The sequence below is a fragment of the Ovis canadensis genome, chromosome 11 (assembly GCF_042477335.2).
Source record: "Ovis canadensis isolate MfBH-ARS-UI-01 breed Bighorn chromosome 11, ARS-UI_OviCan_v2, whole genome shotgun sequence".
Lineage (NCBI taxonomy): Eukaryota > Metazoa > Chordata > Mammalia > Artiodactyla > Bovidae > Ovis > Ovis canadensis.
Window position 1 is genome coordinate 18661841 of NC_091255.1, and position 16023 is coordinate 18677863.

Consider the following 16023-nt stretch of genomic DNA (forward strand, 5'->3'; position numbering starts at 1 on the left):
TTCCCTGGTGGTCCAATGGTTAAGACTCTGCTTCCAACACAGGGGTGGGGTCATCCCTGGATGGGGAACTAAGATCCCACACTGTGAGCAGCATGGTCATAAGGAAAAAAAAATTAAAAAGTGACCTTTTCACAGTAGCAGTGATGTCAGTATGGCAACAGTAGGAATGTGGGGTTGGGGAGAGCGGATGCTGGAAAAGAATGGCTGTGAATGGGAATGAACAAATTCAGCCACACACACAGGAGACAAGGGTCCTGGGCCACTGACAGAGGCAGGCTGATACCTGTCTGTGGGGTTATCTGAACGAATTTATTTACATCTCTCCCTGTATTTCTCCATCTCATTTTTGCCCTATGGGGTAAACATCTGTCCATTCTCACACACTGTCCATAGGCTCAGCTGTCTCTTCGTTTGGTAGATTCTTTAGAAAACTACCGTTCAAGCCAATCAGGCAAGGCTGCACAGAATAGGCCCTGAGTGAATGTGTACTGCCAGGCCACTCAAGGTGCTTTCAGAGGAAGAGAAGTTGTTTCTGCTACTTTGTTTCACTTCTACCTTCTCCCGGAACAGTTCACAATGCTTGGCTCTTTTGACAGGGAGGAGGCATGATCAGGCTTATCATCTTTTTGGTTGGCTGCCTGGCTTGGTTCTATTGTCTCGGGTCTTGCAGTCTGGATGCCTCTTCCAGTCTCCCGCATACACACAGCCGGCCTGCAGGGGTCCTCAGATCTCCCTCTGAAGCACCTCACCAGGCTCGTCCTCCTTAGCTAACATTATCTTTTATTTAAACAGTAGCCACCAGTCTTGTTACATAACATACCAATATTCCAGAGTGTTAAACTCATGCAGGGCCTGCGGTTGGGGAGTGGTGATTTGGCAACAGGAACATTCACTAGGATATTGTTGAAACATTGTAACAAGTTTGACTTTCTGGACCTGCTTAGATTTTACTGCCTGGAGGGGACTATTTCAATCTATTTCAATCTTCTTTGTTTCAAACTGTGGCTACTAACCTCTGGAAAGAGGAAGAAATTTGCCCAAGAGGCAGATTAGGGCAGAAATCAAGGTCTCAGTAATCTAAAGAATCTACCACTTCTTCAAAGATGAGGATTAAGTGCTAAACCTTTCTTGAGTCTTTATCTGATAAGTATTTAAAAATTTTTTTGTTTTAAACTTTCCAAGTTTATCAACTGTGAGCAATGACAAGGAGATCTTGTTTACACTGAAAATGCTTACACTGAGACTGATACATATGTGAGATGCTGATGTGTTTCAGGTACTTTTTTTTGTAGTTTTTACTAACATTAGGACTGGATTCACATCCAACCATGCAACATATATTATCGGGATACAACCCAAACGAGAGATATATTAACCGAATCAAACGTATTTTAAAGACAGCTGGCTGGAGTTTCGGTGAAGTCTGAGCCACTTGGGGATCTGCCTTGGGTACCATTCTCCACTTTTGGGCAAACCAGCGTGCAAAGGGGTTGAAGACAGCAGCAGCTCTAGAAATGTCTCATACTCTGACAGCAGCTCAATAAAACCCGAGGTTTCCTACTGCTCTCTGAGCAACTGCAGAATCCCAGAGGCCAAATGAAAAGGCTGAACTGCTCTCTGCCCCTGATCCCTGGCTGCATTCTTTCTCAAAGTGACCTGTTTTCTTACTGGGAGACTGCCCCACTCCGCCCACCTGGTGCCTCCCTAGATTTCCTGATAGCCCTGGGCTTATTTTTTAACCTCTTCCGTGAAAAGCACCGCTCCACTGACCCAGACTGGGCGCACCTCCCCTGTGGTCACTGACCCTCCTAGTGTCCCGGGTGAATGGTTTCTCTTCAAAAGCCTTAGAAAACCAGCAGCAATTGGGGGCGAGGTGTCTTCCAATGCCTGTAAATGCCTCTTATCCTGCGTTTAATGCGCCGGGTTTAAGGAGAGCAGAGAGACAACGGGAAATGACTCGTTGCTGAGTAGGGCCTGGCGGGGGCCCCCTCGGGCTGGCGTTATCTTTTTACATTCAACTGCCCTGGGTCCCGAGAGCCTCTCCAGGTAACTTAGACTGAGTTGGGGGCGGCTAAGGCGTGAGGAGTGAGTTACTGTCTTAGCTCCTCTAAGCAGAAGCAGCACTAGAAAGCGCCCCCCGCCCCCACCACCACCCCGGGTTCTAGAAATCCCAGCCTTGACCTGGAGACAAACTCCAAACCCAAATAAACGGTCTCCGCCCGGGCGCCGAGAGCCTCCCCATCGTCATCACCCTTCCTCCCCGTCCCTCGGGCCAGCCGCCCCCCGCCTCGCCAGGCGCGGCGGGCTCAGCCTCCTCGGGGCCAGACCCCGGCGCCCGCCTCGCGCCCCGCACCCCGCACCCAAGCCCGGCGGGGCCCGAAGGGGTGGTGGGGGGTGGGGGGCGGAGGTCGGGGAAGCAGGAGGCGGAGTTCCGTCCTTCGCTGATTGGCTCGCGGCGGATGGGCTGCGGCCGGGCGCAGCCAACCCGCGGCGTGTTGCTATGTGCTGCGCCGAGGGGATAGGCGCGGGAGCGCGTCCGTCACCCGGCAGCCCCCGGCCCGGCCCGGAGGGATGCGGCGCGGCGGCGGCGGCGGCTGTGGCTTTAAGAGCGCGCCCGGGGCCCGGGATCCGGCCGGGCGGTCCTTCGCTGCTGCGCATCCCCGCGGAGCCGACCGCGGCGCGGGCCGGACGGGGCTGCTGGCTGCCGGGTGAGTGAGACGCGAGCGCGGCGCGCGTGGGCGTGGGGCGTGCTGACAGCGCGGGGCGCCCGGTCGGAGCGCGGGGCGCCCGTCCCCGTCCCCCTCCATCCCGCCCCGGGGCCCCGGCGGCCCGGCTCCCTGGGAGCGAGCGCGGCACCCTCCGCCTGGCGCGGCCGAGGTGGGGTCCGGCGCGGGGGTCGCCCCGGGGCGAGGTGGGGGGGCCGCGGGCGCAGGGGGCGGGGAGCCAGCCGCCGGGGCCACGTGACCGGTTTGTTTACAAACACTGCCGGGGCCCCGGCTGCGGCCCGCGGCTGGCGCCGAGGGGGCGCAGGTCCCCGGGTCGGGGCCGGGGACCCGGGCGACGAGCCGGGCAGGTCTGGAGCGAGCGGGGCCGGGGCGGGGGGTGTGAACCCGGAGACCCGATGGCCGCGCCTTTCTCAGCTTAGTTCCCGCGGATTGGGACGAAGTGGGTGGGGGGCCAGGGTGGGAGTTGCAGGCGCTTTCTGTCCCCGATGTCGCTGGGTCTCCGCTGGAGACACTGGGTCCGGGGGCGCCGCCCTCGGTGTGCCCCCCCGCCTCCCGCCTTTTGCGAGACTAGCCGCCCTCAAGACTCCGAGGAGCGCTTGGCCGGCCGCGGGCAGAGGTAACCGCAGCCGAGTTCCTGCCTGGCCGCTTCCCGGCGCCTCCCCAGCGCCCTTGCCAAAGAGGTGGGCGCGAGTTCACTCCTGCCCGACGGAATCAGGGAGCCTCTCCAGCGCGTATCTCTCGGGAAGCGGGTCTGGCGGGGCACCCCGGACCTCTCACTGCTTCAGGTGCACCCTCCCTGGCCGCTGACCTCCTCTGGGTAGCTTCACCCCAAGTGGTGACTTTTCTCTTGTTGGCGAGGATGGTGGGGAGGGGAACCACCTGTTCTTTTGGACCGGGCCCAGGAGCCTGCCACCTCTGACTTCACTCTCGGCTTACAGGAGCTTACAAAGCCAAGGGAGTGAGCGCCCTCCGTTTTTCTGTGTGATGTAGCTGACCCACCCGCAGTCCCGCGGCTTTGAATGGCCCGGGGAAACCGCCCCTGGGCTTCGCTGGGTTTTTTGTTTTTGAGCTCCGGCCTCCTTGTCAGTTGCTCTCCTCGAGTGTTGAGGCTGGTGAGTCTAAAAGCCGAAAATACAGCTAGCTACTTTTTTTGGCCACATCCTGCTGGCAGGCGGGATCTTAGTTCCCCTACCAGGGATGGAACCCACGCCCCCTGCGATGGCAGCTGGAGCCTTAACCCCTGGACCGCCAGAGAAGCCCCAGCCATTCCTTCTCCCCCTGGCTCTTTCTCCCATGTTCCTCTCTTCTGGTCCAGCAAGATGGGGCTGCCTGTCCTAGAGCATTGGGCAAGAAGGGATGCTTGTGTTCCACTTGCTCCCGGAACGTTGGCCACACAAGGAACCTAGGGGATTGAAAAGCTAAGTGACTTGCCCAAGGCAGCTGATGTCACTGGTTCTGGGGTGAGACGTGACCTCACATGCCTGATGCTGTCCAGTGCTGTCCTGATTCTGAGAGCTCAGAGCCTTGTGGTCAGTGGGCCTGAATTCACCCTTCCCTGACTTTCCTTTGACCTAGTTCCTGCCCCAGGACTGCATTGATGGATTGAACCTGAGTTCTCTCTATTCCTTAGACTGAGACTGAGCCTCCCCCGCCCCCGGCTCCCTACCCCCTCATAAGGGAACATTTCAATTCTTCTAATGTGTGATAATGAGTGTGCAAGTTCTTTACCAAGGAACAGGTCCAGCCTGGGGAGAGTTGTGCAAACTTCCCTTTGGCACCTTTCCGTATCCCCACCTCCTTGAGAAGGGTCTGGGGCAGGAAGGAGCCTTGGGCTGACCCCCCCCCACTCAGTTTGGCATTGCCTCATCAGTTTAGGATTCGATAACAGCCTTTGTGTCTTGATAACTTGTGCTTGACCTAAAATTCAGAAGCTTGGAATTAGGGGTGAAAAATGGGAAATAAACGCCATGCATAGGAATATCCTAAAATATTCCGTAAAAATATTCCTTCATCCCTCTAGGAGAGTGGTTTTCAAACTGAACCACAGTGATGAATACGTTTTACATCACTGCACAGAGGTCCACAACTGCCTAAGTTCCCAGAAACAATAATTGCCCTGACTACCTGCAGTGTGTTCTATTTATAATTTTTTCCTACTTAATTAAAAAAAATCAACTGCTGGTCATGACTCATGGCCCACAGTTTGCAGAAACATTGCTGAAGTTCTCAGACTTAAATGTGCATAAAGACAACCTGGGTAATGTTTAAGCATGTAGTTTGTAAGTCCAGTCTGGAGATGTTTATTGTCAGTGGGAAACATTTTTAATAAGTGGGCCATGAAGTTATGAGGCAGATGGTTGATAAACTCTGAACTAGTGGGAATTTGGGGCAGTGAACAATGATATGCAAAGCCTTGATCAGATTATATGACCCACACTGTATACAAACCCAGTACCGCTCATCTGTTGCAGGCCTGGGCTTTGAAACCTAAGGGTATAGTGTTTGCTTTCAACTGCCTTGAAGCATTGGCCCTGAGAGGTAGGCATAGGCCCTGTTACTCCCACAGCACCCTGCTCCAGTCCATTTGAGGGCTGCTGTTCACTATTCTGTATGACTGGATGTTTCTAGGTGTGTGGGGTTGGGGTCATGAGTAGTGCTGTTGAACCTCCTGCATTATTCCCAGATTTAGGTGAATTTTCAGTGTTTTAACGATTTTAATTATTTTGAATTAATGATAACAGTCATTGTGCCTGGGACATTAACAGTCTGGCCAGCAGGAAAGGTTGATTTTGTTTAGTATCTGGGTGTTCCAGGCTGTATAATCTGGAGGAAGGGCATACTGGTGATTATATTTTTTGTTGGGAGCAGGGAGGGGAGCCATGAGTTTGTCTGTTAATAAGAAGTGACAACAAGTTTCCATGCCCCCTTGCCGACCTCAGCCCAGCTTATTGCCTGGGTGATGGCTCGGCTCCTGTGTGCAGTCACCGTTTTCTGATGCTGTTACCTGTCTCTGTTACCCGTTCCCTGGTAGCTCAGTTGGTAAAGAATCTGCCTGCAGTGCAGGAGACTGGGGTTGGATCCTGGAGAAGGAAATGACAAGCCACTCCAGTGTCCTTGCCTGGAAAATCCCATGGACAGAGGAGCCTGGTGGGCTGCAGTCCATGGGGTTGCAAAGACTCGGACACGACTGAGTGACTAGCAATTTCACATCGCTTTACCTGTCTCTACTTTCAAGCAGAAACATACACACCTGCTGCTTCCACATGTTGGATGTTCCCCTCTTAGTTCTTGTGTCCAGACACGTTGGTAAAAGAAGTTTCCTCGAATTAATCAAAGCTGTAATTTAGCTTCAGAAAAGATTCAAATTCAAATTCATGTTTCTGTGGTCCTTCCTGCCAAGGGTACGCCTTATTTGGGAAGGCTAACAGTGGGATTGTTGAAATTAACTTTAATAATATTCAGTTTGGTCAAGCAGCTCATATGAAGAGTGTTGAGTTTTGAGCCTCTGGAAAAAGAAAGCAACAAAAGGATAGCCAAGGATACGACATCCTAGGATAGGAAGAGCAGGTGGGATTCAAATAGAGGTCTGGATCAGTTTTCTTTGTAAATTATCTTGGCATTTCCCTAGAGTCTATCAACCAAACCACCAGTTGCTCTTGACAACTGCATTCCCTTCATGACAAGGGGGTATAAAGCTCTGGAAAAGGAACTCTTTTTTAGCATCTAGTGATGGAAAGCAGGTTTCCCTGGCAGCTCAGTGGTAAAGAATTCGCCTGCAATGCAGGAGATGCCGGTTCAATTCCTGGGTCAGGAAGATCCCCTGGAGAATGAAATGGCAACCCACTCCAGTATTCTTGCCTGGAGAATGCCACGGACAGAGGAGCCTGGTGGGCTACAGTCCATGGGGTTGCAAAAGACTTAGGGACTAAACAACAACAAACAGTGGAAAACCAGGGCCTACAGGCTAAAGGGATTCCCTTACCAGTTTTGAGTTTGGTGATACTATCCCTAACCAAAGGTGGTACTGCATCTCTCTGGACTTCCCTTGGAGCTTTGACTTCCCTTGGAGCGTCCCTTGGAGCCTTGGAGATTTTAAACTAGGATTATGCCCTTCCCATTACCCTTCAGAAAGCATCCACCTCCTTTCCCTGTAGCCCCATCTCCCATCTTCTCCCACCTCATTCCCTACCAGTCTTCACTTAGTCTATTCTACTTCAGTCTGGCTTGTCTGCTGCAGTGGCCTTCCTGAAGTTTCTAAAACATGTAAGGTTTGTTTTTGTGGTTGGGCCTTTCTGCTGGTGCCTGGTCTCCAAATTTTTGCATGATTAGGTTTCCTCACTTGCTACTCAGAGAGCCCCTCCCTGACCTGTTATCTAGAACAGTTCTCCTTCCCTGCCCCTCAGCCTCTCTTAATCCCCATAATTATTATTTTTTTTTCAAAGCACTTTAATACCATCTGGAAGTGTGTTGTCTACTTGATGGCTGGATTGGAAGCTCCTGTGTCTTGCTCACTGCTGACAGTACCTGGCAGGGAGTAGCCCAGGGTAAATATCTAATTGTTGCTGGAGTGAATGAATGAATGAATGAATGACCAAGAGAGCCAAAGTTTAGAGTCTTTTAAGAGTAGAAACTGTGAACAAAGCTAGTGGAGGCAATGGAATTCCAGTTGAGCTATTTCAAATCCTAAACGATGATGCTGTGAAAGTGCTGCACTCAATATGCCAGCAAATTTGGAAAACTCAGCAGTGGACACAGGACTGGAAAAGGTCAGTTTTCATTCTAATCCCAAAGAAAGGCAATGCCAAAGAATGCTCAAACTACCACAGAGTTGCACGCATCTCACACGCTAGTAAAGTAATGCCCAGAATTCTCCAAGCCAGGCCTCAACAGTACATGAACTGTGAACTTTCAGATGTTCAAGCTGCATTTAGAAAAGGCAGAGGAACCAGAGATCAAATTGCCAACATTTGCTGGATCATCAAAAAAGCAAGAGAGTTCCAGAAAAACATCTACTTCTGCTTAATTGACTACGCCAAAGCCTTTGACTGTGTAGATCACAATAAACTGTGGAAAATTCTTCAAGAGATGGGAATACCAGACCACCTGACCTGCCTCCTGACAAAGCTGTATGCAGGTCAGGAAGCAACAGTTAGAACTGGACCTGGAACAACAGACTGGTTCCAAGTCAGGAAAGGAGTATGTCAAGGCTGTGTATTGTCACCCTGGTTATTTAACTTGTATGCAGAGTACATCATGAGAAATGCTGGGCTGGATGAAGCAAAAGTTGGAATCAGGATTGTGGGAGAAATGTCAGTAACCTCAGATATGCAGATGACACTACATTTATGGCAGAAAGCAAAGAAGAACTAAAGAGCCTGTTGATGAAAGTGAAACAGGAAAGTGAAAAAGTTGGCTTAAAGCTCAACAGTCAAAAAACTAAGATCATGGCATCTGGTCCCATCACTTCATGGAAAATAGATGGGGAAACAATGGAAACAGTGACAGACTTTAGTTTTTGGGTATTCCAAAATCACTGCAGATGGTGACTGCAGCCATGAAATTAAAAGACGCTTGCTCCTTAGAAGAAAAGTTATGACCAACCTAGACAGCATATTAAAAGCAGAGATATTACATTGCCCACAAAAGTCCATCTAGTCAAAGCTGTGGTTTATCCAGTAGTCATGTATGGATGTGAGAGTTGGACCATAGAGAAAGCTGAGCAGTGAAGAATTGATGCTTTTGAACTGTGGTGTTGGAGAAGACTCTTGAGAGTCCCTTGGACATCAAGGAGATCCAGCCAGTCCATCCTAAAGGAAATCAGTCCTGAATGTTCATTGGAAGGACTGATGCTGAAGTTGAAATGCCAATTCTTTGGCCACCTAGTGGGAAGAACTGACTCATTTGAAAAGATCCTGATGCTGGGAAAGATTGAAGGCAGGAGGAGAAGGGGACGACCCAGGATGAGATGGCTGGATGGCATCACCGACTCGATGGACGTGAGTTTGAGTGAACTCCAGGAGCTGGTGATGGAAGGGAGGCCTGGTGTGCTGCAGTCCATGGGGTCGCAAAGAGTTGGACACGACTGAGGGACTGGACTGAAGAGTAGGAAATGACTTTCTTTTCTGTTTTTTTTTTTTTTTTTTTAACGTTTTCTTGGAGTATAGTTGGTTTACAATGTTGTTGTTAATTTCTGCTGTACAGCAAAGTGAATCAGGTATGTGTATATAATACACATATCCCCTCTTTTTTGGATTTCCTTCCCATTTAGGTCATCACAGGGCATTGAGCAGAGTTCCCTGTGCTGTGTAGTAGGTTTTCATTGGTTATTTATTTTATAATAGTTTGTTTTCAAGAGAGGAGGAAAAGAAGTTTTCTCTGCCTTTTCCTGAGGGTTCTTGTTCCTGTGGAATTACTTTCTTTTGGGATTTCTGCTTCTCACAAATTTTTCATCCTTTTATTTTTTTTTATAGGTTGCCAAAGTCTCTAAAAGCTCCACTATTATTTTTTTGTTGTTAGTAACTCTTGCCTGCTCTACTAGCCTCACTCTAGGCTTCATTGTTCGGACAAACACAGTAATCATGTTTCAGTAATACTAGGCACTATAAGTAGAGCTAAGAATCTTGACTTTGGAACCAGAAAGCTCTGTGACCTTGGACATTTTCTCTAAGCCTCTGCTCCTTATTTGTTAAATGAGACTAATAGTAGTTACTATCACACAGGGTTGATGGGAGGATTAAATGAGAGAATGCACAGGAACCCAGGCCTGGGGCCTGGTACATAAGCACTTGGTATTAGCTATTAATAGCAAGAGTAATGTTAACAGTTAGATTCTCTCTCTCTCTCACTGTCAGGAATTCCCATTGATTTCGGAGTGCAGTAAGACGGGGAAAACTACCAAATTTTAAATTAATGTAAGTAAATGAAGACCAAAAAGGTCACTTAGATTTATCAGAACTGGAATGGAATGTAGAAGTCATCTAATTGGAAACTGCTAACCAACTCTTAATAAACATCTATGTGGAAGAAGTAATATTTATAGAAGTGTCTGGAAGAACAAGTTGTCTACCTGGTCTTAGTTTTATCCTTGATTTAAGTTGGGCCAACTGAAAGCTGCATACTTGGGCCATGGTAGCTCAGCCCCGCCAGAATTACTTTCACTGAGATGAACTTGAGATCGGTGTCCTGCCCTTTGCTTTATGGACTGATGCTGTCCAAAATAGCTTTATGTAACTTGCTACTATGTTTCTTGTAAGAGTTTACATAGTTGAAGACTTAAGCTACAGCTTCACTTAATGTCTCTGTTAAGTTAATTGGAGAAATTTTCTTTCAGAATCTGGTGCCAGGAAAAGCTTTGCCTCTCCCAGGGAACTGGCATGACTTTCCTTTGTGGACAGTCGGGTGTAACTGATCATGTTTCTCTTTTTGCTTTGGCTGCCAGGAAGCAGAGAAACAAATTTGTGGCTTGACTTTAGTAACTGTCAGGCCCTGTATCCCAATTTTTTCCAGTGGTAACTTTATCCTCTTATTTTCCCTGCTTTCAAGCTGATGTTTTATAACTCTGTATTATTTAGATATTTGCTGGATTGGGCATTCAAATCCATTTTAGAGACACAAACGTTGAGGCTCAAACAGGCAATAAGAAAGAACTTGCTTATTAATACACAGAACTAAGTAGGGCACAGGATAGACTGTAAACTGTATCTTTTATTTCTCAGGTCCGGGCTCTTACAACTCCTGTGCATTCTGGAAGAGTACCAACTCCTGACTTAAACTCTAGAGAACTCATAATGTCTCAATACTAGGCCAAGCCTTCCTTCTCTCTTGGGATGGGGCTGAGTAGCATCTGCCAGTGAGGTGTGGCACTGCCACCTGAATCCCTGTTTCCTGGCTGGGTCACTGACCTCTCCGGTCTCCTGTGTTACGGGGCAGTCAGGCCTCCCCCGTGGTCTTGGGAATGCAGTATGTCCAGACTTAGAGGGCTTTAGCTGAAATGAGAGTCCCTGCTCAGGATGAAATCATTCTTTAGTGTCTGGAGTTCCCTTGGCTGTTTCTTGCCATGAAAGAAAGGCTTGTTATTCAGATGGCAGATGGGTGCCTGATGCTGTTTACTAGCTAAGTTGTGTCTGACTCTTTGCCACCCCATGGGCTGTCGCCCACCAGGCTCTTCTGTTTTCATGGGATTTCCTGGGCAAGAATACTGGAGTGGGTTGCCATTTCCTTCCCAACCCAGGGATAGAACCCATGTCTCCTGCTTGGCAGGTAGATTCTTTACCACTGAGCCACTGGGGAAGCCAGTTGTGTTCCACTGAGGCTCAAACAGAGTCCACTGGGTGTGAACAGTGGTTGAGATCAGTTGGGCAGAAGAAAGTGGTTTTATTTTAGCTGATGTGTAATTTTGTTATAGGAAATATTGACCTGCCTAGTGATTAGTTTTCTCATGGTGTTCTGGGTGGGAATACCTGGGGCAAGAGAACATACCTGCCTGAGTCAGGAAAATTTTGATTCCTTTTTTGAGATAGAGAAAAGGAACCTCTGGTCTGGGGCTGAAATTCAACCTTGGTTTTATTTTTCCCTGGGTAATCATCATTCAACAGATGATAAGACCTTTGGGAGAAAAAGATAAGTTATAATATGGCCCCTAAGAGCATATCCTCAAATAGGAGTGATTAAGGCATCTCTGTCAATAACCAGAGTACAAGGTAGAAAGAGTTTAAAGTCCTTACAGCGATACAGAAAGAAGGGGAGGCATTTTGGAGATAGGGCTGGGAAGAGCGAAGAGGATTTCAACATGCAGAAAGAAACATGGCAGGGGAAAAAGTATGAGCGAAGGCAGGGAGGTGTGAACATGAGAGGTAGTGTACACAGAATGCCAGGAGGCATGTGTGATACAAGGAGAACTTGCTTAGGCTGCCATTGCCGTCGAGTAGCTCCACGGAAGTGGGCTGTGACTGACATTCACAGTAGAGCTCTGGACGATGAAGACCTGTGAACAACGGCCTGCTGCTCAGTCACTTCAGTCGTGTCCGACTCTGTGCAGCCCCATAGACGGCAGCCCACCAGGCTCCGCCGTCCCTGGGATTCTCCAGGCAAGAACACTGGAGTGGGTTGCCATTTCCTTTTCCAGTGCATCAAAGTGAAAAGTGAAAGTGAAGCCACTCAAGTCATGTCAGACCCTCAGCGACACCATGGACTGCAGCCTTCCAGGCCCCTCTGTCCATAGGATTTTCCAGGCAAGAGTACTGGAGTGGGGTGCCATTGCCTTCTCCTGAACAGTGGCCTAGCTGACATAAATAATTGTCGTTTAGTTGCTCAGTTGTGTCTGACTCTTTGCAACCCCATGGACTGCCACACTCCAGGCTTCCCTGTCCTTCACAATCTCCCTGAGTTTGCTCAAACTCCTGTCCATTGAGTCAGGGTGCTATCCAACCATCTCATCCTCTGTCACCCCCTTCTCTTCTTGCCCTCAGTCTTTCCCAGCATCAGGGTCTTTTCCAATGAGTCAGCTCTTCGCATCAGGTGGCCAAAGGATTGGAGCTTCAGCTTCAGCATCAGTTCTCCCAATGAATTTGATCTCCTTGCTGTCCAAGGGACTCTCAAGAGTCTTCTCCAGTACCACACTTTGAAAGCAGTTCTTCAGCGCTCAGCCTTCTTCATGGTCCAGCTCTCAGCATCCATACGTGACTCCTGGAAAAACCATACATAGGTAATCGGCATCCTCAAAAGTGAAACTGTCCATAGGGATTCTCAACCTTGATTGTCCTAAGAATTCCTGGCCCAGCTAAAGACCTATAGAATCAGAATTTTCAGGATAGGGAATCTAATAAGAATAAGCAAATAATACCCTTGCATATCCCCATTTCCTAGATTTTTCTACACAGCCCATCTCACTCTGTCTGGAAATCACTAAGGCAGTTGGTCTCCCAGGCAGAAACCAGCTGCTAAACCTCCTTAACCTTTGGCCCCCTTTCCCTGAGTTTCTGTTTGCCTCTTCCTATTTTTCTTTTGTCTGTGTGTCCCTGTGTATCATCCATTGTATGCGTTTCCCCTTAATCGTTTTCTTTGACCGCTTTCGTCTTTGTTGGGGTCTCCCTAACTAAACTGACCCACCTCCAAAGGGACCATAAGGTAGAAAGGATTCGCTTTCAGTATTTGCTGTGCTAATGGTATAAATGTGTATTATGTAAATATATATTAGATGGGGCTTTTGGTTAGTTTTGCTTACATGATTCTTAATTTGTTTTCTTCAGGATTTGAGGGGAGAAGTATTTCCACTCATGACTGCAGCCTGAAGGCTAAATATCCCCTTGGCATGAAGGGATGATAAGAACTGAAAATGAGCTTTTTCTGCCTAATCTGTTGTCCCCGGAGAAGGCAATGGCACCCCACTCCAGTACTCTTGCCTGGAAAATCCCCTGGACGGGGGAGCCTGGTGGGCTGTAGCATGTGGTCACTGAGGGTCGGACACGACGGAGCGACTTCACTTTCACTTTTCACTTTCCTGCATTGGAGAAAGAAATGACACCCCACTCCAGTGCTCTTGCCTGGAGAATCCCAGGGACGGGGGAGCCTGGTGGGCTGCTGTCTGTGGGGTCACACAGAGTTGGACACGACTGAAGTGACTTAGCAGCAGCCGCAATCTGTTGTCCCACCTTCTGGTTCAGGTTATTCTCTTCCCTCATTTGTTTTCTCAGGTTGCTGCAATTAAAGGTTGACGCATTGGGCCAACCCTGGGAGTCGGAAGATGTTTTGAGAGAACTTGACATCTTTGTTTCCCGTTGTCATTAATTGACTTAGTCTCTCTCTCCGGGAGGTATTGTCTTAGAGGGCTCAGGACCAAGAATGAACCTCTTCAGATCACTTTCTGTCATGTCTTGGTTGAAGGATCCCCTGGAGGGGGGTGGTTCCCAGATTCAAATCTCAGTTCTGGTACTTTTTATTTAAGCCACTGGTGGCTCAGACAGTAAAGAATCTGCCTGCAGTGCAGAAGACCTGGGTTCGATCCCTGGTTTAGGGAAGATCCCCTGGAGAAGGAAACGGCAGTATTCTTGCTTGAAGAATCCCATGGATAGAGGAGCCTGGAGTCCTGTGGTCACTGGGGTCACAAAGAGTCAGGTACGACTGAACAGCAAACACTGTGAGTTCACTTTTTGGTACTTTCTTGCATAGTGACCTCGGAGAAGGCAATGGCCCCCCACTCCAGTCCTCTTGCCTGGAAGGTCCCATGGACAGAGGAGCCTGGTGGGCTGCAGTCCATGGGGTCACTAGGAGTCGGGCACGACTGAGTGACTTCACTTGCATTTTTCCCTTTCATGCATTGGAGAAGGAAATGGCAGCCCACTCCAGTGTTCTTGCCTGGAGAATCCCAGGGACGGGGGAGCCTGGAGGGCTGCCGTCTATGGGGTCGCACAGAGTCGGACCCGACTGAAGTGACTTAGCCGCAGCGGCATAGTGACCTTGGGCAAATTGCTGAACTTCTCTTGGGCTTTTTCATCATCTTTCAGCTAGGAGTAATCATAATAATACCTGCTTCTCTGGGTTGTTGTGAGGATTGAGATAATACATATCAAGTGCTTTACCCCTCATGGGCCCATAGTAAGAAATTAATAAATTGTGGAGTTCTGGAGAGTTTCTGACAGTTGCTGAAAGGCCTCAATGACTCTTCCTACCTCCTTTGCTCATTTCCTACCTTCCTACTCTGAGCTCTTAGTGCCAGCAGGGCTTTGGGCTAGCTATGGCAGGTAATTAACCGGATATGGTTCCTGGACGTGGTCGGGAATGACAGACGATCTAATGGGAAGGTTAACCCATAAACTGGTGGCTTTGTGGAGGCCTCTTAAAGTATATGAGAAGGCTGCACCAGCAATATGCTTAGCCCCCCTTAGTATGCCAGGCTGAAAAGGAGATGAGGCTGTCGTTCTTACTAAAATCTGCCATTCCCATAACAGGAAGAATCCAGAAATTTGCTCTAGAATGAATCTGTCTCCCCCACCCTGTTCTTTTCCATTCCTTCAATAAATGCCCACCCTAGGTGACAGTTTAATTCTTAGAACAAAATGCATCCATCTTTGGGGTGGTGATGGCTGAGACTTCGGACATACAGGCAGCCTTTGGAAAGCGCCTCTGCCCTTTTTCTCTCCTGAGTTTTAAGTCCAGTTTCCAAATTCCAATCGTGGAAAGGCAGGGAGCCCAGCCACAGATGTCAGAGTCGAGTTTTGGATTTATTTGAATTGGGAGATTAAAGTGAGAAAGCCAAAGGCATGCTGACAGCGGAACAATAGAATGGTATTGGCAGATTTGGGATGGATGGTTTGTAGCTAATTGGGGCCCCAGCTGTGCCCTAGGGGAGCAGCAGTTAAAGAGAAATTAAGGTCACACAGTGCCCGTGTTCCAAAAGACATTCATTTATTCAGTAAATAATATTGGACCTCTGAGTGTATGAGACACAGGCGACAGTCAAATAATCATCTCAAGTGCTATCACATGGAGTTGGGGGCCTGTCCTTGTGGTGATTGGAGGAGTCTAAGGTGAGGGTTCCCTTGGGAAGTAATCTGAGGACTGGCCATATCTCTTATTCTGCTTTCCAAGATGTTTTCTTTACAGATCTTCTAAATGGCTGCTTTACATAGCAGTTCACGTGTAGCCTTGTCTGGGACAGAGGAATGGGCTGGATCCCTGTCTGGGCCCCAGATCATGGGAGGAATGCATTCATTTTGTTTTAACCAGGATTATCCTCTCTGAGCATGGCCAAGCACAAAATGAAGGACTGTCACTGAAGGTAACAGCCCCTGGGGACTGGCAAGTGGGTAGATCTGGTTTCTTTGGAATGTGGAGCAGAGGCAAGGTCAAAGGACCCTTTTCTTCTTGGCCTGAACCAAGTCTGACACTGCATTTTCTCTGACTCATTCTTACCAAGAGCAGCAGCTCAGACTGCCCTGGGATGTTAGTGGGGACCATCCTGGAAGAGAAGGTTCCTGGGTGGGAAGTCGGGGTTTCTCTAGGGGTCTGGAAGCCACTGCCAGCCTGGGGAGGGTGCCTTAGGAAGTTTCCCTAGGTGGGCAGTGGTGGGAAGGGCCAGCGGAGGCTGAATGGGAAGTATTTCTGCCAGCAGACAGCAGCGGGGTAAAACCATCAGAGGTTTTTATGGTGGGGCCTATCAGAGATAGGGCTCCACAGTCCTGAGTTTCAACCTGCCTGCCCAAGTGAGTTTACATCAGAAGAGTTTGTGGAACATTAATGGTGTGTGAGTCCTATGTAATGCCCAGAATTCAGTATTTTAAATGTACTGGATAATGGCAAA

The 16023-nt window shown here is 48.9% G+C and overlaps 1 protein-coding gene across 23 annotated transcripts in view; it reads left to right on the top strand.

Moving 5' to 3' along the window:
• The first annotated feature begins 1779 nt into the window (after positions 1-1779).
• Positions 1780-16023, top strand: part of YPEL2 (yippee like 2) — a 62410-nt gene continuing 48166 nt past the window's right edge. For 2 of the 23 annotated variants that reach the window (XM_069602652.1, XM_069602645.1), the window contains exons 1-2: positions 2510-2708; positions 12194-12429. The gene's annotated coding sequence lies outside the window, so the exon portion shown is untranslated. The other 21 variants (XM_069602656.1, XM_069602647.1, XM_069602653.1 and 18 more) reach the window with 21 other exon arrangements.